At 53.9% G+C, this 24329-nt stretch overlaps 3 non-coding genes and 1 pseudogene across 3 annotated transcripts; all 4 read right to left on the bottom strand.

Moving 5' to 3' along the window:
- Window positions 1-6778: 6778 nt before the first annotated feature.
- TRNAN-GUU (transfer RNA asparagine (anticodon GUU)) lies at window positions 6779-6852 on the bottom strand. The gene has a single exon. It is a non-coding gene; the product is annotated as a tRNA-Asn (tRNA).
- A 5201-nt stretch (window positions 6853-12053) lies between these two features.
- LOC144278631 (U2 spliceosomal RNA) lies at window positions 12054-12237 on the bottom strand. Its single transcript, XR_013348626.1, has one exon. It is a non-coding gene; the product is annotated as a U2 spliceosomal RNA (small nuclear RNA).
- Window positions 12238-18742: 6505 nt separating this feature from the next.
- On the bottom strand, window positions 18743-18923 carry LOC144278619 (U2 spliceosomal RNA; annotated as a pseudogene).
- Window positions 18924-20366: 1443 nt separating this feature from the next.
- On the bottom strand, window positions 20367-20439 carry TRNAF-GAA (transfer RNA phenylalanine (anticodon GAA)). Its single transcript has one exon. It is a non-coding gene; the product is annotated as a tRNA-Phe (tRNA).
- Window positions 20440-24329: the final 3890 nt, after the last annotated feature.

Below are 24329 nucleotides of genomic sequence, written 5' to 3'. Positions count from 1 at the left end.
AATACATGGTAGAGCTGTGGCCGCAGCTCAGTGGACCCTCAGCCGAGGTGGCGGCTGAAATGCCTAAAGAACACATGAACAAGTATGAACTGTTTAAATCCAAGGCGAGAGTCAGAACGGGGATAACACCCGAGCAGTCTCGTCAGAGGTTCAGAGCCCTAAGGTGGAAACCAGAGGTGTCATTTAACCGACATGTCTACCATATTCTGAAACATTGGGGTGCCTGGATATCAGGAGCAAGTGTTGAATCTCCAGTAAATTTGCCCTTCCTAATGCAAATGGAACAATTGTGAGAGGGTGTTCCTGAGGAAATAGAAAGATACATCCTAGATGGGAAGCCCAAAACTGTAATCGAGGCAGCAGATATTGGAGCCAGATGGGTGGAGGTGGCAGAGAAGAAGAAAACTGGTTGCAGTTGGACCGGAGACCAGAAGGGACAACCCCAGACCACACCCGATTACCGGGAGCCACACAAGGCCCCACCTACCTCCCAAAGAACCCTCCAGACACCTTATCATCCCACCACCCTGTTCTCCAGCAACCCGCCTCGCCCCAGTGACCCGACAGCTGGACGATGTTTTAAATGTAACGAGCTGGGGCATGTAAAGGGGGAGGCTAAGATTGGATATTAGGAAAAACTTTTTCACTAAGAGGGTGGTGAAACACTGGAATGTGTTACCTAGGGAGGTGGTAGAATCTCCTTCCTTAGAGGTTTTTAAGGTCAGGCTTGACAAAGCCCTGGCTGGGATGATTTAACTGGGAATTGGTCCTGCTTCGAGCAGGGGATTGGACTAGATGACCTTCTGGGGTCCCTTCCAACCCTGATATTCTATGATTCTATGATTCTAAGGCCAACTGCCCAAGAACCCCAACAGATTACAGTTCATTGCACGAGAATCACACCAGAGATCCGCAGGCCCAGATACCTCCCAGATACCCTTGGAGCGGAGGGAAACTGTGAGTGTGGACGGGAAGAAGGTCACCGCATGGAGGGACACTGGAGAACAAGTGTCAACTATCCATGCTTCCTTGATGGACCCCTATTTAATCGATCCAGAGATCCAAGCGACGATTCAACCCTTCAAGTCCAACTCTTTCAATTTCCCTACAGCCAAGTTGCCTGTCCAGTACAAGGACTGGTCAGGAACGTGGACTTTTGCAGTCTATGATCATTATCCCATCCCCATGATGTTGGGGGAAGACTTGGCCAACCATGTGAAGCGGGCCAAGAGGGTGGGAATGGTCAACCGCAGCAAGGCTAAACAAGCCTTAAAAAAGGGAAGAAGGAGGATCCTGGGAACTACAGGCCAGTCAGCCTCACCTGAGTCCCCGGAAAAATCATGGAGCAGGTCCTCAAAGAATCGATCCTGAAGCACTTACATGAGAGGAAAGTGATCAGGAACAATCAGCATAGATTCCCCAAGGGAAGGTCATGCCTGACTAATCTAATCACATTCTATGATGAGATTATTGGTTCTGTGGATGAAAGGAAAGCAGCGGATGTATTGTTTCTTGACTTTAGCAAAGCTTATGACACGGTCTCCCACAGTATTCTTGTCAGCAAGTTAAAGAAGTATGGGCTGGATGAATGCACTATAAGGTGGGTAGAAAGTTGGCTAGATTGTCGGGCTCAACGGGTAGTGATCAATGGCTCCATGTCTAGTTGGCAGCCGGTGTCAAGTGGAGTGCCCCAGGGTTCGGCCCTGGGGCCAGTTTTGTTCAATATCTTCATAAATGATCTGGAGGATGGTGTGGATTGCACTCTCAGCAAATTTGCGGATGATACTAAACTAGGAGGAGTGGTAGATATGCTGGAGGGCAGGGATAGGATACAGAAGGACCTAGACAAATTGGAGGATTGGGCCAAAAGAAATCGGATGAGGTTCAATAAGGATAAGTGCAGAGTCCTGCACTTAGGACAGAAGAACCCAATGCACCGCTACAGACTAGGGACCGAATGGCTAGGCAGCAGTTCTGCAGAAAAGGACCTAGGGGTGACAGTGGACGAGAAGCTGGATATGAGTCAACAGTGTGCCCTTGTTGCCAAGAAGGCAAATGGCATTTTGGGATGTATAAGTAGGGACATAGCGAGCAGATCGAGGGACACGATCGTCCCCCTCTATTTGGTATTGGTGAGGCCTCATCTGGAGTACTGTGTCCAGTTTTGGGCCCCACTCTACAAGAAGGATGTGGGTAAATTGGAGAGAGTCCAGCGAACGGCAACAAAAATTATTAGGGGTCTGGAACACATGACTTCTGAGGAGAAGCTGAGGGAACTGGGATTGTTTAGTCTGCAGAAGAGAAGAATGAGGGGGGATTTGATAGCTGCTTTCAACGACCTGAGAGGTGGTTCCAGAGAGGATGGTTCTAGACTATTCTCAGTGGTAGAAGATGACAGGACAAGGAGTAATGGTCTCAAGTTGCAGTGGGGGAGGTTTAGGTTGGATATTAGGAAAAACTTTTTCACTAGGAGGGTGGTGAAACTCTGGAATGCGTTAGCTAGGGAGGAGGTAGAATCTCCTTCCTTAGAAGTTTTTAAGGTCAGGCTTGAGAAAGCCCTGGCTGGGATGATTTAATTGGGGATTGGTCCTGCTTTGAGCAGGGAGTTGGACTAGATGACCTCCTGAGGTCCCTCCCAACCCTGATATTCTATGATTCTATGATAAGCTGTCGTTCCTAGCTCTCTTCCGGAAATTTCTATCAGAACCCAGTCAGAGGTGATGGACCCGGACCCCAGGCCAATGCCTGCAACAGCAGTAGTGGATCCAGTACCAGAGACCCAGACGGAACCAGTGCCAGATCTGGAACCAGAGAACAACCAGTACCAGACCCATTGCCAGCACGGAATCCAGTACTTGCAACCTCAACACCAGAGGCCCCCACTGAACCTGAACCAGCAGCAGACCTACACAAGAGGCTCAGCCGGAGCTTGAACCCCAACATAGTGTCCCAGCGGAGAGCTGTTCATAGTCAACGGAAACAGCCCCATCCCCTACATCGCTTCCAGAGGGACCAAGTATAGGTCCACAATCCGATGAGGAACTGATGCCTCCAGCATCAAGGGAACAGTTCCAGACCGAACAGGAAGCAGATGAAAGGCTCCAGAGAGCTTGGACGGTGGCACGGACCAACCACCACCTCTCAGCTCTTCTAATTGATCCAGGTTTCTTGTAGAAAAAGGACTTTTATACAAGGAAACTCTTTCTGGTGGAAACCAGGAAGACTGGCATCCTCAGAGACAGTTGGCAGTTCCAACTAAATACCGGGCCAAGCTCTTGAGCTTAGCCCATGCTCACCCTAGTGGCCATGCTGGGGTGAACAGGACCAAAGACCGTTTGGGGAGTTCATTCCACTGGGAGGGAATGGGCAAGGATGTTTCTACCTATGTCCTATATTGTGAAGTATGCCAAAGAGTGGGAAAACCCCGAGACCAGGTCAGAGCCCCTCTCCAGCCACTCCCCATCATTGAAGTTCCATTTCAGCGAGTAGCTGTGGATATTCTGGGTCCTTTCTGAAAAAAGACACTCAGAGGAAAGCAGTACATACTGACTTTCTTGGATTTTGCCACCCAATGGCCGGAAGCAGTGGCTCTAAGCAACACCAGGGCTAAAAGTGTGTGCCAGGCACTAGCAGACATTTTTGCAAAGGTAGGTTGGCCCTCCGACATCCTCACAGATGCAGGGACTAATTTCCTGGCAGGAACTATGGAAAACCGTCGGGAAGCTCATGGGGTAAATCACTTAGTTGCCACTCCTTACCACCATCAAACAAATGGCATGGTGGAGAAGTTTAATGGAACTTGGGGGGCCATGATACGTAAATTTGTAAATGAGCACTCCAATGATTGGGACCTAGTGTTGCAGCACTTGCTCTTTGCCTACAGAGCTGTACCACGTCCCAGTTTAGGGTTTTCCCCATTTGAACTTGTATATGGCCGTGAGGTTAAGGGGCCATTACAGTTGGTGAAGCAGCAACGGGAGGGATTTACACCTTCTCCAAGAACTAACATTCTAGACTTTCTAACCAACCTACAAAACACCCCCTGAACCTCTCTAGCCCTTGCTAAAGAAAACTTATAGGATGCTCAAAAAGAGCAAAAAGCCTAGTATGATAAACATGCCAGAGAGAGTTCCTTCAAAGTAGGGGACCAGGTCATGGTCTTAAAGTTGCTCCAGGCCAATAAAATGGAAGCATCGTGGGAAGGGCCATTCACGGTCCAGGAGCGCCTAGGAGCCATTAATTCTCTGATAGCATTCCCCACTTCCAATCGAAAGCCTAAGGTGTACCATATTAATAGAATCATAGAATTATAGAATATCAGGGTTGGAAGGGACCCCTGAAGGTCATCTAGTCCAACCCCCTGCTCGAAGCAGGACCAATTCCCAGTTAAATCATCCCAGCCAGGGCTTTGTCAAGCCTGACCTTAAAAACCTCTAAGGAAGGAGATTCTACCACCTCCCTAGGTAACGCATTCCAGTGTTTCACCACCCTCTTAGTGAAAAAGTTTTTCCTAATATCCAATCTAAACCTCCCCCACTGCAACTTGAGACCATTACTCCTCGTTCTGTCATCTGCTACCATTGAGAACAGTCTAGAGCCATCCTCTTTGGAACCCCCTTTCAGGTAGTTGAAAGCAGCTATCAAATCCCCCCTCATTCTTCTCTTCTGCAGGCTAAGCAATCCCAACTCCCTCAGCCTCTCCTCATAAGTCATGTGTTCTAGACCCCTAATCATTTTTGTTGCCCTTCGCTGGACTCTCTCCAATTTATCCACATCCTTCTTGTAGTGTGGGGCCCAAAACTGGACACAGTACTCCAGATGAGGCCTCACCAATGTCGAATAGAGGGGAACGATCACATCCTTCGATCTGCTCGCTATGCCCCTACTTATACATCCCAAAATGCCATTTGCCTTCTTGGCAACAAGGGCACACTGTTGACTCATATCCAGCTTCTCGTCCACTGTCACCCCTAGGTCCTTTTCCGCAGAACTGCTGCCTAGCCATTCGGTCCCTAGTCTGTAGTGATGCATTGGATTCTTCCATCCTAAGTGCAGGACCCTGCACTTATCCTTATTGAACCTCATCCGATTTCTTTTGGCCCAATCCTCCAATTTGTCTAGGTCCATCTGTATCCTATCCCTCCCCTCCAGCGTATCTACCTCTCCTCCCAGTTTAGTGTCATCTGCAAACTTGCTGAAGGTGCAATCCACACCATCCTCCAGATCATTTATGAAGATATTGAACAAAACTGGCCCCAGGACCGACCCCTGGGGCACTCCACTTGATACCGGCTGCCAACTAGACATGGAGCCATTGATCAACAACCTATCCTGAAGGACGACCCATCACTCTCACAGATCTTGGGAGACAGGCCAGTCCTTGCTTACAGACAGCCCCCCAACCTGAAGCAAATACTCACCAGCAACCACACACCACACAACAGAACCACTAACCCAGGAACCTATCCTTGCGACAAAGCCCATTGCCAACTGTGTCCACATATCTATTCAGAGGACACCATCATAGGGCCTAATCCATCAGCCACACTATCAGAGGCTCGTTCACCTGCACATCTACCAATGTGATATATGCCATCATGTGCCAGCAATGCCCCTCTGCCATGTACATTGGTCAAACTGGACAGTCTCTAAGTAAAAGAATAAATGGACACAAATCAGACGTCAAGAATTATAACATTCAATAACGAGGTGGAGAACACTTCAATCTCTTTGGTCACTCGATTACAGATGTAAAAGTTGCAATTCTTCAACAAAAAACTTCAGAAACAGACTGCAACAAGAGACTGCTGAATTGGAATTAATTTGCAAATTGGATATAATTAACTTAGGCTTGAATAGAGGCTGGGAGTGGATGGGTCATTACACAAAGTAAAACTATTTCCCCATGTTTATCCCCTCCCTCCTGCAGACGTTTTTGTCAATTGCTGGAAATATCCCATTTTGATTATCACTACAAAAGGTTTCCCCTCTCCCCGACCAGCTCTCCTACTGGTAATAGCTCACCTGTGAGCTCACAGTGATCACTCTGCTTACTGAGTGTATGGTAGCACCCATTGTTTCATGTTCTCTATGTATATAAATCTCCCCACTGTATTTTCCACTAAATGCATCCGATGAAGTGAGCTGTAGCTCACGAAAGCTTATGCTCAAATAAATTGGTTAGTCTCTAAGGTGCCACAAGTCCTCCTTTTCATCCTGGCTAATTTAAATCTCACCTTGTTCTCTGCTTGCAGGCTGCCCTGGAGAGCTGGGGAGAGGCCTGAGTGTGGCTGTTCCTTATTTGCATATTAAAAGCGGCATTTTGGGGCCATTGAGGTGAAATGTGAGTAAGTTTTGGGGCTGCTACCTACCTGTCTAGTGCTGGCGGTGTGGAGCCTGGCTGACCAGAGCCTGCCCCTGCAGGGTGTGTGGTCACCTTCAGCTGGAAGCAGGTTGCCCAGCTTGGGAAACGCGTGCCAAGGGTTTGCAAACAGGTTAAGAAGAGATTCTGTGTGTGTCAGTCTCTTGCAGAGTGGGGGTGGGGGCAGGAAGGGAAGGGAAATGTGCCCAGCTGAAGGTTTTGCACTAGGCCTTGAGGATTAAGCCCGAGCCCCCGGCATGGCTGCTGGGAGATGGGTTTCTGACTCGCATCCAGCGCACTCTGCGGGCCACCAGCTGAACGCCCTGAGGCCAAGAGAGTCGGGTTTGAGGTGAAAAAAGGGGCCTTTGAGGCTCCCAGCACATCTTGAGGAGCGAGGAAATAGCAGGAGGTTACCAGCGTCCCTGGGTGGGCTCGAACCACCATCCTCTCGGTTAACAGCCGAACGCGCTGACCCATTGCGCCACAGAGACACCTGGAGACCTGGCTGCTGTTACCAAGGCTGTGCAGCCTGCAGATCTCCTGCCCACGCTAGAGCTTGCAAGGCGCTAGTCCGGACAGGACCGGATTCACCGTGGCACCAATGGCTCCACCGTGCCAGGCCCAAGCTCAGACGGGCCCATAACGCTCGCTTCCTCCCCTCTCGCAGCGCTGCCGAAGTGGAGCCTCGGAGCAGCAGGGATCCAGCCTGGGAGCTGAGAGCCCACGGGGCCCTGGGAGCTGTAGTTCCTTGGCCAGCTCCCTGCCGAGAGAGCCAGCCCTGGAGCAGGGAAGGAACTACATTTCCCAGCATTCCCTTGGCCACTATCCACAGGAAAGGGAGCGGGGGGAGTGGGGAAGCTGAGACCCCATGCGCTGCAGCTTGCTGTGAATGGGGAGCTGGCTGCTCGAAGGGGGTGGTGCTGTGAATGGGGAACAAGTGTACCCAAGGAGTAGAAGGCTTTGGACCGAATATCACCCTCAAAGACTTCCCCAGGCTGGACGAGGGATGCTGGTGTGACCTCGCCTGGCAGCCCCCAAAGGAGGAACTGGGTGGACTGAATGGACAGTGCCCCTCTCTGTCTAGCAAGGGGGGGTCTGTGGATCCCACAAGAAGTTAAAATGAAAAGTAAGGGAGGGGAGGCTCTACTCGAGGACCTGGGCAGCTGTAGATACAGTACCAGGCCCGCAGGAGAATTTCCATTCTGAGACAGGGAAGCAGAAATTGGCTTTTCCTTTCTTGATTTATCCAATATTCAGAAAGGGAATCGAGCACCTGCCTTCCACATTTGAATGTTCTCAAAACTCAGGAGTTCTCAAGCTCAATTTGGGCTGCTTGTTACTTCATTTCTCCCCAATCAAATATGCTGATCCACTGAAACGTGCTGTGGAAAAAGTTGAATAAAATTGAGCAACAAATGCTGGCATCTCCCCAGTGCTAACTTGGACTGGAATTGCTATTTTCAACAGCCATTGTCATTTCTTTTAGTTTTGATTGTTGAAAGGGAAGACAGTAATATTGCACTGGCAAATTCCCCACAGAAACAAAGAGTGGAACAAGAGAATAACAAAAGCACCTCACTTTTTCCTCATTTATGTAGGACAGTCTTATCATATGGATCCAGATATCCTCCAGTCACACAAGCTGAAAATTGTTCCACTTTACAGCAGTTCTGTAACCGTGCAGGGACCAGTCCCATCTGTGTTCTGTGCACATTGAAAATTTGTCCTGAATTCAGAAGGGCCTTGCTTTTGTGACCACTCTACCAGATATTTTCAGCCCCGGTAAGCAAAGAAGGTTTACATTTTGTAATTGGGCAGGAGGCCTCTCAGAAAAAGTTAGGTGTTGTAGGAGGTGTTGCTTATTCACTGGGGAGTGTGACACCTTCCTGTTACCATAGTAAACCAGTGCAGCACAGAATGTGCTTTGCTCCCAGAGTCGAGAATGGGGTCCTTTGATTCTGTACGCAGCCCATTAAAGATAATGAAAAGACTCCCACTCACTTCAACAAGCTTTGGACAGAACTGGTTATACACAGGGTAACTCCACTGTCTTCCCAGGGTCCTGGGCCCACAGCGCAGGGGGGCCATGTGAGCTTGTTGCAGAGCTGCTGCTCAGGGATGGGAACTTCCTGGTACCCCAGCCTCCAAAATCATCCAGGCTGCACTTTCTGCATGACTACATGCTAGCTGAGGGGTGCGTGGGAATTGGTGGCCTCTGCTGCAGGTGATGGGCATCTCAGGCACTTAAAGAAATGGCCTAGAGGAGGGAAGCGCTTAACTGCAGAGTCTGCAGCTGCCTAGGGCCAGTGCTGAGGATTTAGAGGCCCTAGTGCTGCCATTGCTAGGTTCAAGCATGCTCAGCCTTGGAATTGCCACCCCTCCCTTGACTAGTAGCTGCGGCTATCTCAGGCTGGCCTCTGGCAATTGGCCCCATGGCTATAGTCAGAGAAGCTGCAGGTGTCTCTGTGACTACTGGGGGCCATTAAGCTAGGAGCGGATAAAGAAAGTGGAATTAACCTCAAGGAACAGAGGTCACCCATAGGAAAGGAATTTCAAGGGGAGCAGGGAAAGAGGAAGCAGTTGAGGCTTGCAGTGGGAGAATAGTCCCAGCTGGTTGGGGAGCATCTCCAAAGTAGAAAGGAAACAAGCGTGGGCAGAGGTGGTGGGGACCAGGCAGTAGACTAGCCTGTAGATGGGAGCAGAGGGAGAAAGGCTGGTGTCTTCAGATTCCCAAGGGCTAAGTCTTCACTTTGGGGAAATGCTGTTTGCAAGGGGCTTGCTCGAATGGCAGGATGGGCGCTGGGGAAGGGATTTATCAGAACTGAGCAGGTATCTGCTGGCTTTGGATCTTTGAGCTGAGAGTGGGACCACACACAGTGACTGGTGACATGGGGTGGCACTGGAGACGTGGCTATAGAAGGTCTGAATGAGGGAGATAAATCTGTGGGGAGCTTCCCTGATCACTCTGAAAGTTCTGCTCACTGTGGACACTGGTAAACCCACATGGGTAGAGCGCAATGAGAAGAACTGGGGGCTGAGGGAGCTGTGTATGGCAATGCAGCTAGTCATGTAGAGGTGTGTGATCAAAATGAAAAATGTCTCTGAGATTCAGGACCGGGGACACTAGGGCACCAATGGCCCTGCCACACCAGGCCCATGCTCGGAGCCCACAGTGACGACATAGGGGCCCACAAATATGTTTGGCACCAGGGCCCACAAAAGGTTAATCTGCCCCTAAATCCAGATGCCAGGGGCTGTGGGTGAAGGCACAGCAGAGTGGCGCAGCCACAGCGTGCTGGGCCCATAACCCAGAGGTTGGTGGATCGAAACCATCCTCTGCTAGGGATGCACTTGTTTCTTTTTGCTCTGGGCCCTCACGCCCTGGAGGTGGCTGAGGCGGGAGCCTGCCAGGGAGCTCCCCAGCACCTCTGACTGCCTGGGCTGAAGGCAAGAGTCCTGTGCATGGTGAGGGCTCCTGTCCCAGCTGGAGGCAGCCGTGCTTCCTCGTCCCCTTCTCCCATCCGCACCGGCAGGCGGCTGCTGCGTAGAACAGGAGGGAGGCTCTCGGGACACTACACAGCTCTGTGTGACTGTCAGGGGAAAGAGCTGAGGCTCCCGACTCAACCTGCCATTGACTCGCGGGGCTCTGCGCTCCGTCAGCTGGGGGTGGGGGTCGGGGGCAGGCTGCGGCCGGGACTCAGGCTGGGGCAGCATGGCTGCGCTTCCCTGACGAGGCATGAGGCAGGCCAAGGGCTGTGTGCAGCCAACAGGGAAGTGGGAGGGAGGCGTCTTCGAGGCGTTGTGTCTCATCCGTTTCTCCCTTGCCGCTTGAGTGCAGGCGGGAAGGGACCGAAACATGCCAGGTTCAAGGTTTTGCACTCTGCCATGAGGATTGAGCCCAAGCCCGTGGTACGGCTGCGGGGAGATGGGATTCTGGGTCGCATCCAGTGCACTCTGAGGGCCACCAGCTGAAACCACTGAGGCCAAGAGGGACAGTTTTCAGGTGGCAAAAGGGAAACTTTGAGGCTCCCAGCAGGTCTTGAGGAGCAAAGAAGTAGCACAGGGTTACCACCGTCCCTGGGGGGGCTCAAACCACCAGCCTTTCGGTTAGCAGCCGAACACGCTGACCCCTTGCACCACAGAGACACCTAGAGACACCTAACAGCCTGCGTGTGTGGGGTAGAGTGTCGGGGAGTGAGGGAGTGAGGGGTGCAGGCTCTGGGAGGGAGCTTGGTGCAGGAGGGAGCTCCAGGCTGGGCAGGGTGTTGGGGTGTAGGAGGAGCTGTGGGGTGTAGGCTCTGGGGATGGAATTTGGGTGCAGGAGGGGTTCCGTACCGGGGCTGAGTGTTGGGGTGCGGGGTCTGGAGGGATCCCCGGGCTGGGGTTTGGGTGCAGGCTCCGGCTGGGAGGTGCTTACCACTGGTCTCTCCCAGTCAGGAGCTGGCTGCTGGCATGTCTGTGTGTGCGGCCCCTGGGAGGGAGGGGGGCAGCGGGTCTCCATGCGCTGACCACACCTGCAAGCACCGCCCCTACAGCTGCCATTGGCCGGTTCCAAGCCAATGGGAGCTGCGGGGACAGTTCTGGAGCTGGGGGCAGGGCATGGAGCTGCCTAACCCCCCACTTTCCCCACGGGCCCCAGAGATGTGCCAGCAGCCAGCCGGGTCTGGGAGGGGCCCGGGGTCAGGGCAGACACGCAGCCTCTGAGCCCCGCTGCGCTGCTGGACTTTTAGCGGCCCAGAGATCAGGATCGACTGGCTGAGGCTCCAGGATCGACCAGTCGATCGCAATCGATGGGTGGTGACCACTGTTATAAAGAGTAAACTGAAATGGCCATGCAATGGTGCCAGAGGCTAAAAAATGAAAAGCCCCAAGATCCCTCACTCCTCATTGACTCTGAGCAGGGGTTTAATTCAAATCCCTTTCGTTCTGTGGCTGGTAAAATATAAGGTTCTAGCTATTGGAAGAGTTGTGACACTGGGGTTGTGGATGCTGTTACCATATCTCAGACTGAAAAATGATTTTAGATCTGATTCCAGGCAGCTTCCCAAAAGCAAACCCAATTGGTTCTTCCCTACAATTGGTGATCCTGGGCAGCAGGGGATCCCCTTCATCTGCTGAGGAACCTCTCTGGATCCCACTGTCAAATCTCCTCTATTTTCCAGCACTTCAGGTGCTTCTGACTCCTTGGGGAGGTTTTCCTTGCAAGGTCTATGTGTCAATCTTTGCGTGTAGGAAGCAAAGAGTGTGGGGCTGTCACTGAGCTGAAGGAGGGAAATGGTTAATTGAGAGAGATGGTTGAAGAATAAAATAGTCCCAGAAGCAGAGGTGCTGGAATGCGGGGGAGGGAGTGGGGCCTGGCCCCCAACTTTTAAAGGTGGGGAGACTATGCCCTCCAACTCTTCACTCTCTGCCCTCCAACTCTCCAAGTCTTTCTCAAAACACTCAGCCGCGGGTCTGAGTGTTATCAGAGAGAAAGATCCCAGCTTCTTAAACAATCCTCTAGGAAGACAAAGAACCTCACATCTATCGATTCGCAAAACACTCCCAAGAAATTGTAACAATAGTTTGTCATAAAGAAAGTAAAGCACTAGAAGGTTCCAATTTTTTCCCGCCCCTTTAAGAAATCTGCTCTCAAGAAGCCTTATCACAGTAAAACTCTTCCTGCTTTTCTAACCAGAAGATTCTCCCCAAAAGGAGCTGCACCGTTCCTGCAATACCAGGAGACACTGAAATACCAGGCCAATGCATGGGGTGGACAGAGCAAGCTCCTAGTCCGTCCCCCTGTTTCAAAAATCAATTTAATAGACAGTCCTCAAATAAAGGACATATCAGCTATTAAACTGAGAAGAACAGATTTAATAATTTTATTAAGATAATGTTGAAATAAAAAGAAAACGGTACAGAGTTCAAGCATAGAAGTTTCTGGTTATGAGGGGATAAGGTACAGATTATCAAGGGGTGCGAAATTCGGTTTAGGAGCTGGTGGCATAAGGAATACATAATCTGTAATCTCTCTGATTGGGGGTAAAAGTTTAACCGATCAAAGTACAGACATTGAGATATGGGGGTATGTTGTCCATATAATGGCTATGTTCAGGTGTGGAGTATAATGAGCGGATACGATGATGGGGATGGATCTACCCTCATTTGGTGGGATTTAATGTTCAGGGAGTTTATGATTCCAGTTCATACGGTCCAATGGAAAAAGCCTCTCAGTCCCTTTCCCATAGTGGATGCACGATGTTGAACCGGCTCACACCTCCTGGTACTGTCGGTGGCCGGTGATGTGTTCGATGTAGATGTCCCTGGACCATCGGATGGTGTCCGAGACCATGAGGCACCGCAAGAGCCGTGCGTAGCATCGACCGATCCCACAGGTCCGCAGCACATACTCGTTGCAGGGGTCCCAAGCGCCCAGGGCTCCGATGATCAGGGTGTCCATCTGCACCTCGTAGCCCTTCGCTCTCAGGGTGTTGGCCAGAGGGGCGTATATTTCCAGCTTACGAGCTCGGGTTTCTCGGAAGGCCGGGGTCCTGTTCTCGAAGGGGACCGTGATGTCGACGAGGATGATCTTTTTCTGGGCCTCGTTGGTGACTACCACGTCGGGTCGCAGCTGGCTGTCAGTGCCGGGGATGGCGCAGTTCACGGCGACCTCCCCCAGGCGCGGTGCGATGGCTTTCACCAGGCGGTACTGGATGGCATTGTGGCGCAGCTGCCAGGCTCTGGAGTGGGGCTTGCAGCTGCACAGGACGTGGGGCAGGGTCTCGTTGGAGTAGCCACACTTCCTGCAACGCTTGTCTTGGTTCCCTTGGTGGACGGCCCCATTGAGCGGGACGCAGTTGAGCCGGGTGCAGTGGCTGAACCGCCAGTCAGCGAAACGGGTGAAGCCGCCCCTGGCAAGGAAGTGGTTGCTGGTGTCCCACTTGCTGGTCAGTTTGAAGGCTTTACCCTGGTCCGGTTTACGCTTCAGGGCTTCCATGTACAGCGAGTGGATGGCCGCCTTCAGGGTCCTCTCCAGCATGCCCCTGGCGCTCGGGGTGACGATGGTGTTGTCCTCAGACCTGACCTGCGGCCCCAGGACTCCCAGCTCCTGGCGCTCCTCGCACCACTCCCAGCGGCAGCCGATGCGCTTCCCCAGGTGACGCGTGGCACTGCGAGCGCGGGACCACAGTGAAGCGATGTTGCGCCCGTCCCGTCCGAATTCGCCATCCAGGGAACCGCTCAGGAAGCTGGCAGTGCCTTGGTTGGAGGGGGCTCTGCCGATCCGCTTCTTCGTTGCGTCATGGAGGGCGTTTGCTGCGATGTTCCTTACCATGGCATCGGGACACATCAGCAGGCGGAAGGCGCGGGTGATCACCGCGATGTCACACAGGTCACCCATGCGGGGGACATTGGCACCGCCATGCCTGCGGGTGATATACACCAGCTTGTTGCTGGCTCTCTGGGGAAGGAACAGCCACTTCTTCACCAGCTGCCGGATGATCTTGTCTGCCTTGTTGAGGGGTACCTTCACGACGGCGGATCCCCTTAGGATGAATGAGATGCAGGGGATCAGGAAGGTGTTCAGGGCGTTTATCTTTTGCCACGGTGCTAGCAGTGAGGCGTAGATCTTGGCAGCATCCTGCAAGATCTCCTGGATGGTGTCATCGGGTGTCTGCTGGACACGGAAACCCATCGGTGTGCGGAGGTGCCGGTAGGCCTGCCCCTCTGCCAGGGGGATGACAGGCTCGCCCTGGATCTGGAACCCTCTCGTCTGCACCGAGTCCCTTTTGCTGCTGTCGATGTGGAGAGATATGAAGCGGAGCCCCATCCAATCGGCAGCTTGACTGGTGGCATCTAGAATACTTTGGAGGTTCTCTGGGTCATCTGCGGTCAGGACCAGGTCATCCGCATAAGCCAGGATGCTCACCCTCTCACCATGGAGGTTGAAGCCATCTGCACCATTGGAGATCGCTCACAGCAACGGCTCCATGGCGAGGTTAAAGATGATGGGGCTGAGGGGACAGCACTGCTTATCAGGATCTCGGCGGTCTCCCCTTTGACCGAGCGAATGGTGGTGCTGCATCCCTCGTACACCTCTCGGATCACATGGAGGAAGTTCTCTGGCATCCCGAACTCCTGGAGCGTGGCAAAGATGTGATGGTGGGGCATGGATCCAAAGGCGTTAGCCAGGTCGAGCCATGCTACCGTGCACTGCCTCCGCACCCTTTCGGCCATTTCTATGGTGGTTTGGAGGACAACATGGTGTTCATAGCAGCCCTCGCAGGACATGAAGCCTTTCTGGGTGGAGCTGATGGCTCCCCCGCTCACTGACCGCTCCGTGATCCTCGACGCCAGGCAGCTGGCATAGAGCTTGGAGATTGTGGAGCAGAGGGAGATGGGCCTCCAGTTGCTGGGGTCATCCCACTCACCCTTCTTGTACACCAGTACCGTCATGGTCTTCTTCCAGGAGCTGGGAGTCTGGCAGAATCGCTTGCAGTGGTTGAAGAGTGTGGCGAGGACCAGGCAGCTGGGATCTCGCTTTTTCAGGAGGCTTTAGCGGATGCCGTCTTTCCCAGGAGCTGTGTTTTTTGTTTTTGAGAGTCTGGCCATCACTTCCCTGGGCGTAAAGTCAGTTTCCAGGACACCTGGTTTGTCAACAAGGGGCAGGGGGTGGAGGGACTCTGGGCGCTGAGCGTCATTCTGGGCTGTGCGGTCGGATACATCCTTGAAGTAGCTGTAGAGATGTTCAGATGGTATCGTGCAGTAGGGCGAGGGCCCATCGAGGATCTCCCTCACGGTTTTGGAGCGGTTTGCCCGGTACAGCTTTTGGATCCTTGAAGCTGCTGCTGGATCGTAGCGGCTGCTGGTGTCTCTACTTCTGGCTCCCCTGGTGGTGGTGTTGAGGTTTGGAGCAGGCGTTCTGCAGGCAGGCGGAGCGTTCTTCTGGTTGGAACTTCTCCTGCGAGCGGTTTCCGCAGACATTTCTTGGGTGAGCCTGTCTAGAAGGAGGTCAAAGTCATCAAAGGAAGCTGCCGCTTGTAGCTCCTCGGTCCAGGCAGTCTGCCACGGAGTGGCAGCCCTCACCATCAGCTGCTCGCCCTCATGGTCCTCGACCTCGTCTCGTGCAGGCTCAAAGCCTGCATGGTCGGCCTGCCTTCTATCTCGTGAGTCAGGGTTCCCTTCGGTTGGGTGCTGGGGTGGGATCTCTGGCGGGATGCTGGCATTGCTCGTAGTCAGAGAGACGCGGTCCGGCTCGGGGGTTGCTGGAATACCACTGGTCCTTCTAGGAGTGACTGCTGCCTGGGCGGTTGCTGCTGGAGCGTGAGATCTCCCGTAGGCAGCGTCCCTCAGAATGCGCACGGGGGCCGTGCTGGACTGTCTGGCGATGAGGGCCCGGTGCTTTCCTGTGGCTGCGGGGCTGGTTCCTCCAGTAACGTGTCTGAGGAGTGACTCTGGCTCCTCCGGCAGTTGGAGTTCGCGGGGCGGTCTGAGGAGCGGCTCTCGTTCCTCCGGCAGTTGGAGTTCGTGGGGCAGTCTGAGGAGCGGCTCTCGTTCCTCCGGCAGTCGGAGTTTGCCGGGCGGTCTGAGGTGTGACTCTGGTTCCTCCGGCAGTTGGAGTTCACGGGGAGGTCTGAGGAGCGTCTCTGGCTCCTCCAGCAGTTGGAGTTCGCCGGGCGGTCTGAGCAGCGGCTCTGGTTCCTCCGGCAGTTGGAGTTCGCAGGGCGGTCTGAGGTGTGACTCTGGTTCCTCCAACAGTTGGAGTTCACAGGGCGGTCTGAGGAGCGGCTCTGGCTCCTCCGGCAGTTGGAGTTCGCAGGGCGGTCTGAGGAGCGGCTCTGGCTCCTCCGGCAGTTGGAGTTCGTGGGGCGGTCTGAGGTGTGACTCTGGCTCCTCCGGCAGTTGGAGTTCGCAGGGCAGTCTGAGGAGCGGCTCTGGCTCCTCCAGCAGTTGGAGTTCGTGGGGCGGTCTGAGGGGCGGCTCTGGTTCCTCCGGCAATTGGAGTTTGCAGGGCGGTCTGAGGTGTGACTCTGGCTCCTCCGGCAGCTGGAGTTCGTGGGGCAGTCTGAGGGACGGCTCTGGCTCCTCCGGCAGTTGGAGTTCGCGGGGCGGTCTGAGGTGTGGCTCTGGCTCCTCCGGCTGTTGGAGTTCGCAGGGCGGTCTGAGGAGCAGCTCTGGCTCCTCCGGCAGTTGGAGTTCGTGGGGCGGTCTGAGGGGTGGCTCTGGCTCCTCCGGCAGTTGGAGTTCGCAGGGCGGTCTGAGGAGTGGCTCTGGTTCCTCCGGCAGTTGGAGTTCGCAGGGCGGTCTGAGGTGTGACTCTGGCTCCTCCGGCAGTTGGGGTTCGTGGGGCGGTCTGAGGAGCGGCTCTGGCTCCTCCGGCAGTTGGAGTTCGCGGGGCGGTCTGAGGTGTAGCTCTGGCTCCTCCGGCAGTTGGAGTTCGCAGGTCGGTCTGAGGAGCGGCTCTGGCTCCTCCGGCAGTTGGAGTTCGCAGGTCGGTCTGAGGAGCGGCTCTGGCTCCTCCGGCAGTTGGAGTTCGCGGGGCGGTCTGAGGTGTGACTCTGGCTCCTCCGGCAGTTGGAGTTCGCAGGGCGGTCTGAGGTGTAGCTCTGGTTCTTCCGGCAGTTGGAGTTCGCGGGGCGGTCTGAGGAGCGGCTCTGGCTCCTCCAGCAGTTGGAGTTCGCGGGGCGGTCTGAGGAGCGGCTCTGGCTCCTCCGGCAGTTGGAGTTCGCAGGGCGGTCTGAGGTGTGGCTCTTGTTCCTCCGGCAGTTGGAGTTCGCAGGGTGGTCTGAGGAGCGGCTCTGGCTCCTCCGGCAGTTGGAGTTCGCAGGGCGGTCTGAGGTGTGGCTCTGGCTCCTCCGGCAGTTGGAGTTCGCGGGGCGGTCTGAGGAGCGGCTCTGGTTCCTCCGGCAGTTGGAGTTCACGGGGCGGTCTGAGGTGTGGCTCTGGCTCCTCCGGCAGTTGGAGTTCGCGGGGCGGTCTGAGGAGCGGCTCTGGCTCCTCCGGCAGTTGGAGTTCGCCGGGCGGTCTGAGGAGTGACTCTGGTTCCTCCAGCAGTTGGAGTTCGCGGGGCGGTCTGAGGTGTGACTCTGGCTCCTCCGGCAGTTGGAGTTCGCGGGGCGGTCTGAGGTGTGACTCTGGCTCCTCCGGCAGTTGGAGTTCGCGGGGCGGTCTGAGGAGCGGCTCTGGCTCCTCCGGCAGTTGGAGTTCGTGGGGCGGTCTGAGGAGCGGCTCTGGCTCGTCCGGCAGTTGGAGTTCGCGGGGCGGTCTGAGGGGCGGTGCTGGCTCTTCCGGCGACAGTATCTCGAGCAGCTCTGCGCAATGGGGCGCTGATCCTTCTGGGGACGGGGATGTGCTGGGCAGAGGGCAGGGTAGTACTGAGTATTCTCAGTATGGAGATTTGCTTGGCAGTGTGAGAGGGTGAGACGGGCCTCCTGCTGGTGTGGACCTCGGTGGTTTTCCCCGATGCAGCTGGTACCTTCTTGATTGCAGAACCCCATTGCACTGGCCTGGCGATGGGGGCAGGCTTCTTGATGGCAGCTTGCACAATCGCTGTTCTTTGTTGAGGCTCAGGAGCAGTGGGCCGGCAAGCAGCAGGAGGGCTGGGAGCCGGGGCAGGAGATGTGTTGTTCCCTTGAGGCGTTTCCTGCAGGCGACTTGGTGCGTCTTGCATTGCTTCTGTGTCTCGAAGGGCAGGCTGCAGAGGGCACAGCTGAAGGCGACCCTCTTGCTGTGGCATCTCTTCAGGTGCCTGCTGATGCCACCGAGGAGGTGGAAGCTTCGGGGCGGAGAGCAGATGGGGCAGATGAGCATGTCCACAGCGAGGGGGGGGTTCCAGCAGCATCAGCGGTATCACTGGCTGGTTCATCCTGATGTGGGTGGGTGGGGTCGAGAGGTCCAGCTGGGCGGGCATCCGGCATGGACCTGGGGTCTCTCTGGGTGGTTTCAGATGCTAGGCAGGTATCCGGCGAGGCGCTGGTGACCCTCTGGGTGGTCTCTGGAGAGATGCTGGTCCCGTCTATGGAGATTCCTCTCTTGATGGTGTGTAGAGCAGCGAGAGCACCACCAGCTTCGGGGACCTGGGCAGCTGCGGGGCGTGGGAGGTGCTCGCCTCAGAGCATCTTGCAGCATGCTATCAGTTCTGGAAGGGTTCTAAGGAGAGCGGTTTAGGAACCTAAATAGAATAGAGTAAGAAACTATTAAACTGGTTACTAACCTGCAAACAATGACAAAGGAAAATCTACAAGAGCAGCCTTTCAACTGAGAGGCCTAATAATAAGATGTTACTAATAACTAACCAAAGGGTTAGAAATGACTCAAACCATACTCTTCGTACAAACCAAATGTTGACATGGACAACACCACATTTCTTTGCTGCTCTTCAACCATGATATTCTCCCCATACGGAGGTCCACCGGTCCTGGAGGTTCAGTATTGCAATAACAGGGTGATGTGTGCAGTGGATGGAGCCAGTTGCTATTCCATCTCCTGATTCCAAAAATCAGTTGAATAGATAGACCTCAGATAGAGGAAGTCTCAGTTATTAAAGTGATAGGAACAGATTTAACATTTATATTCAAGCTAGTCCTCTGCATATAATGCTTAAATTATCCAAAAATAGCACATTTGGTTTAAAAAGTCATAAAAGGCACATCACCCATGATCTGATACTTGGTGAAATCTAAGTATAGAACACCCAAGCAATTTGGGGATTGTGACCTGCTCCTTCTCAGTCTGCCCTGAGGTTGGCACTCACAGTTACGAGCTGCTCCAGATGGCTCCAGCCCTCTCATGGATCAGTAACTGGTTAGCAGATAGGAAACAAAGGGTAGGAAGAAATAGTCAATTTTTACAATGGAAAGGGGTAAATAGCAGCTCTAGGCAGCACTTTATACCACCTGGCAGATACCCTGCAATTACCCAGCACTGCCATCCCCAAACCCTCGCCCTCTCCCCCACGGTTTGACAGTAGATTGGATTTCTTTTGCACTGCCCCCAAGTGGCCCGGAGCTGGGTGAGGCGGGTATCCTTCTTATGGGGATTGCAGTAGCACAACCGGGTCCCACACAGGGATCAGGGCCTTGTTCTGCGGGTGCTGGATGCACGACACAACTGAGGGGCAGCTGCCTTGTAGGAGCTACTGGGGGAAGATGGGAGCTGGGAGCCGCTCCCCCCACTGATCACATCAAAAGTGGTGCCTTGGGCGCTGACTCCATGGGTGCGCCAGGGCTGGAGCACCCACGGGGAAAATTTGGTGGGTGCAGAGCACCCACCAGCAGCTTCCCGCCCCACCTCCAGCTCACCTCCGCTCCGCCTCCGCCCCTGAACGTGCGGCCCCGCTCTGCTTCTTCCCCCACCCGGCTCCCCGTGAATCAGCTTTTCAGCAGGAAGCCGGGGAGCTGAGAAGCAGGCTGCAGCTTCACACTCAGGCCCAGGGAGGCGGAGGTGAGCTGGGGCGAGGAGCGGTTCCCCTGCGCGCCCCCCTCCATGTTACCTGCTATGGCGCGGGCTGCCCTCCTTGCACCCTCACACCCCAGCTCACCTCCGCCTCCCTGGACCTGAGCGCGAAGCTGCTGCCTGCTTCTCAGCCTGTCCCGGCTTCCGCGCAAACAGCTGATTCGAGGGAAGCCGGGGTGGGGGGGTCGGAGAAGCAGAGCGGGGCAGTGCGTTCAGGGGAGGAGGCAGAGGCGGAGGTGAGCTGGGGCCAGGGGTGGGGCAGGGAGCTGCCAGTGACTTTTATGAAAAATACCTGTGATTAAATCGTCACCTTACTCATTGTCAGTGAAATAAATTGAAACACTTCCACCTCCAAGTGGATTTAGCCCAGGACCCTCAGAGTCACCAGCTGTTACACCTCCCACTGAGCTCTCTGTCAGGTGTCCCAGTGCTGGAAGCCTCCTGTTTACATCCTAAGATAGCGTTTTTGCACCAGGGGGCTGATAGTTTGGACTGGACACTGTAGCAGGGAAAGGTGCTGCTGTGCTCCAGAAAACAAGCCACCTCTGCACCAAAGAGGGAGAAAAGGACATGCCAAAGCCCGGGATTGAACCAGGGACCTTTAGATCTTCAGTCTAATGCTCTCCCAACTGAGCTACTTCAGCAGCTCCATGGCTCCCCTGTGGCCTGCTGCTTCTCTGTCACGGATGTTTTGTTAGCCATGGCACACAAAAAGGACATCGTTGTGAGAGGCCCAGGAAGGCAAGATGCACTTTTGCCTGCCTTGCTCAGCTTGACTTGCTGCCTCACCCCATTCCTGCCTTAGTTCCTGGGTTGACCTGGTGGCAGAAGTGGACTGGGGGCCAGTGACGCAGGGAGGAAGTTGAGCTGGAGCCTGAGCTAGACTAGACCCTGGTGGCGAGAGTCTGGCCACCACTTGCCACCTCACCCTGTTGTCCTGGCTTCCCCTGTCTCCTGTCGGGGCTTCCCCGCATAAACCACCCTGCCCCAACCAGCCCTAGGCTAGCTGGGCTCCCTTGGTCACCTGATGGCTGGTCACCCCAGTCGGTGCTGAGCACCCCTCTTCTTCCCCCTGGTGCTCCAGCCCCAGAGCACCCACAGAGTTGAGGCCTCTGCCAGATTAGGATCAGCTGCCTCGGGGTGAATCTGGAGTCACCCCCTGAGTGTGGGGCCAGCCTGAGTCCCGCGGAGCTGCCAATCGGGAGCTACCTGAGCCAAGCGCCACCCAGCTGGACCCCGAACCTCCGACTGCCCCGCCCTCCCACCCCAATCCCTCCCACCCTTCCCTCCTCAGACTGCCCTGTGAACTCCAACTGCCGGAGGAACCAGAGCCGCTCCTCAGACCGCCCCGCGAATTCCAACTGCCGGAGGAGCCAGAGTCGCTCCTCAGACCGCCCTGCGAACTCCAACTGCCGGAGGAGCCAGAGCAAGGAGGGAATACATTGTATACAGCAGCAGCAAAATATAAGCCCAACAATTACAAACACAGCATAACCGAAAAGTTGTCGCAGCCATCCTAGAGAGGGCAGCCATCCTGTAAGCCAATTCCAAAAGCCCTCAAACCCCACATCTTGGCGTATGTGTGCTGTAAGATTGGCCAATTCGGCCAGTCTAGTTTCTATGGAGCAACTATTATCAGTTAAATTAAAGCAACACATGTGCTGAAACGTGGAGCAGCCTAGATGGTGTTTCAGGAGCAAAAAGTCAATGGCTGCTCTGTTATCCAAAATTGCATCCCTTAATTCGTGTTGCTCTGTGTTAAGTAGGGCAATTGCCTGGGATGTTGTATTAATTGCCTTTGCCGCAAAGCATGCCAGGTTATTTAAAGTTCTGGCTGTATAAATGGCAAGTGCGGGGACCCCAACAATAGAGGCCGCTAAAGCAGTATACTCAGCACGACTAAAAAGCTCAACATCTGCAATACAATCATCTGAAAGGGGTACACTTCTTCTACTACGTTTTTGACCAGCAAAAGGCAATATAAGTGTCATTCTACTAAGACAGCAAAGAGTGCCATCACTTAAATTTGCAGGAATATAATTAAAGGTGCGTGAACCGCAGGTAAAAAACCATCCTGATGGTAGGATGATATGGCCATAATTGTATGAAACATTTACGGCGTGGGAACAATTTAAAAAGGGTTGAGAAACTTGCCGACAGCCCAAGGGCACCCTTGTACTAGTGCAGTTAACCACACGTGCACAGGTGACATTGTTGGCCCCGGCCAGGTACGGTGTGTGGAGGGATATGGCCGTGTGAGACAAAGTATAATTGGCCGGGCCCCAATTAGCCATACCAGAGTATTGGGAAGAGAGATTCTCGTAAGCAGCGAGCATTGTCTCATTCCCTATTTCTTCAGGGTGATGACATACTGGGATAAGGCATGTACCCAACAATTCTCCAGCTGCTACAGAATTAGATAAACAAAAGTGGGTAACATTTGTTATTGAAGCTAATCTTTCCCATAGGTTATATGTCATTCGGGCTTGTAATGGAGAAAGCGCTCCCGAGCCAACCCCTACAGGAAATAGCAGGCACAAAAGGCATACAATCCATACAGAATTAGCAGTAATTTGGGCAAGAATTGCCACAAGCAAAGTCTCAGGAGTCTCTGGCTGTTGGTTTGCTGCCAGCTGTCGTTGAGCCGCGGCGACCAATGCTTTTACTGCTCCCCATGTCACGGGCTGGCTTGGGACACTACGCCTCTTCCGTTTCCGTCCCTTCGTTGTCGACCCAGGAGGCACCGCGCCCTCCTCCAGGGTCAGCTGAAACTCCGGTATGGGGTTCGATAGTCCCTGGTGCCATGCCATGCTGCTTCAGTGCCGGTCGCACACACCGGGCCGGAACCCACAACGGTCCTGTAGGGAGAGACACAGCAGCATATCCCCGACCCCAAGTGATTAGAGGTACTGGGCCCAGCCATTGCGGATCAGGCAGCTGACGGTAATAGACACGTGGTCTTTCCAGCACCTCGGATTTATGAAAATGCTGATCCGCGGGGGTCTGCTGATCTGCGTTTAGCGTTAAGTTATTTAAAGTGAACAAAAGGATATGCAATTGTTGCTGAATGTCTCCCAAGGTTCAGAGACGGAGCTCCCCTTGTTTTAATTGTTTGTCAAGTAAGGTTTTTAGTGTGCGATTTGCACGTTCAACAATGGCTTGGCCCGTGGAGTTATAAGGGATCCCGTGTGTGAGACGGACGTCCCATTGGACACAAAAGGCGGAAGGGGCTGTGGAGCAGTAGGCTGGGCCATTATCTGTTTTTATTTGGCTCGGGCGACCCATAACAGCAAAACAGGCTAGCAGATGGTGAATAACTTTAGGAGTGGCTTCCCCACGCTGTGGGGTTGCCCAGAGGAATCCCGAATAGGAAACAATGGAAACATGTAAAAACGAATAGGGGCGGAATTGTGGCACGTGAGTGACATCCATTTGCCACAGCTGATTCGCTGCGGTACCTCTGGGGTTAACAGCATAAGAAAAGGTAGGGGCAGCAGCAGCACAGTGGGGGCAGGAACGAACAATGGAACGTGCATGATCAGCAGGAATGTGAAACTGGCGGGCTAAAACAGAGGCAGACTGATGAAAAAAGGCATGGCTTTCAATGGGGTCAGAAAAAAGAGAATTTACCTCACCACGTAACATGCGATCGGCGTGCGCATTGCCTTCAGTGAGTAGCCCAGGCAGAGGGGTATGACTGCGAATATGAGCAACAAAGTACGGGAAATTACGAGTGGTGATGAGATACTGTAAAGACAAAAACAGGCGAAGGAGGTCTGCATCGACCTGAGGGGTAATGAGGGCTGGGGTAAATGATCAATTACTTGATAAACATAATGGGTGTCCACAATCAAGTTAAAGGGACAATCAACAAAAAGTTGAAAGGCCAAAACAACAGCAGCCAATTCTGAGCGCTGCGCAGAACGCTGAGGCAGCGTAAAACGAGAATGCCAACGAGGGGGGTCACCTAATTGATAGGTGACAACGCCGCGACGTGGAGAGCCATCAGTAAAAAGAGTGACGGCTGAAACAATGGGTTGAGAGCGGCTAAGATGATGGACAACCAGGGGCACCTGTTGGGTAATTACCAATCAGGGATCTTTAGGGGGATTATAAGAGATCTCTCCCACATAATCACAAAGAGCAACCTGCCAGGCCAAGGAGGTGTGGCACAAAGAGTCAAATTCAGTATGGGACAAGGGGAGCACAATGGCAACTAAATCAGTGCCAGTAAGTTGCATTGCATGGTGGCAGGCTTTACGAACAAGATCAGATAGGGCATCTAAATACGGGTAAATATTTCGAGGGGGGGTGGATGAAAGGTACAGCCACTCTATAATAGAGACAGCTGTGTCTGTACGGGGTACAAACAGAGCCGCAGTTGGCGTATGAGGGGTGGCAAGAAGAACCAACCGTAAGGGACGGACCTCTGGGAGTCTGTCCACAAACTGCTGACTCAATGCTGCATTGATTTGTCGAATGCAGGCAATATGCTCCTCAGTGATGGCAATAACCGCACCCGGTGCCCGGGCTC

The sequence above is a fragment of the Eretmochelys imbricata genome, chromosome 22 (genome assembly GCF_965152235.1).
Source record: "Eretmochelys imbricata isolate rEreImb1 chromosome 22, rEreImb1.hap1, whole genome shotgun sequence".
Taxonomy (NCBI): Eukaryota; Metazoa; Chordata; order Testudines; family Cheloniidae; genus Eretmochelys; species Eretmochelys imbricata.
The sequence above is the reverse complement of the archived record's forward strand: the minus strand, read 5'-3'. Positions and strand labels throughout refer to the sequence as shown.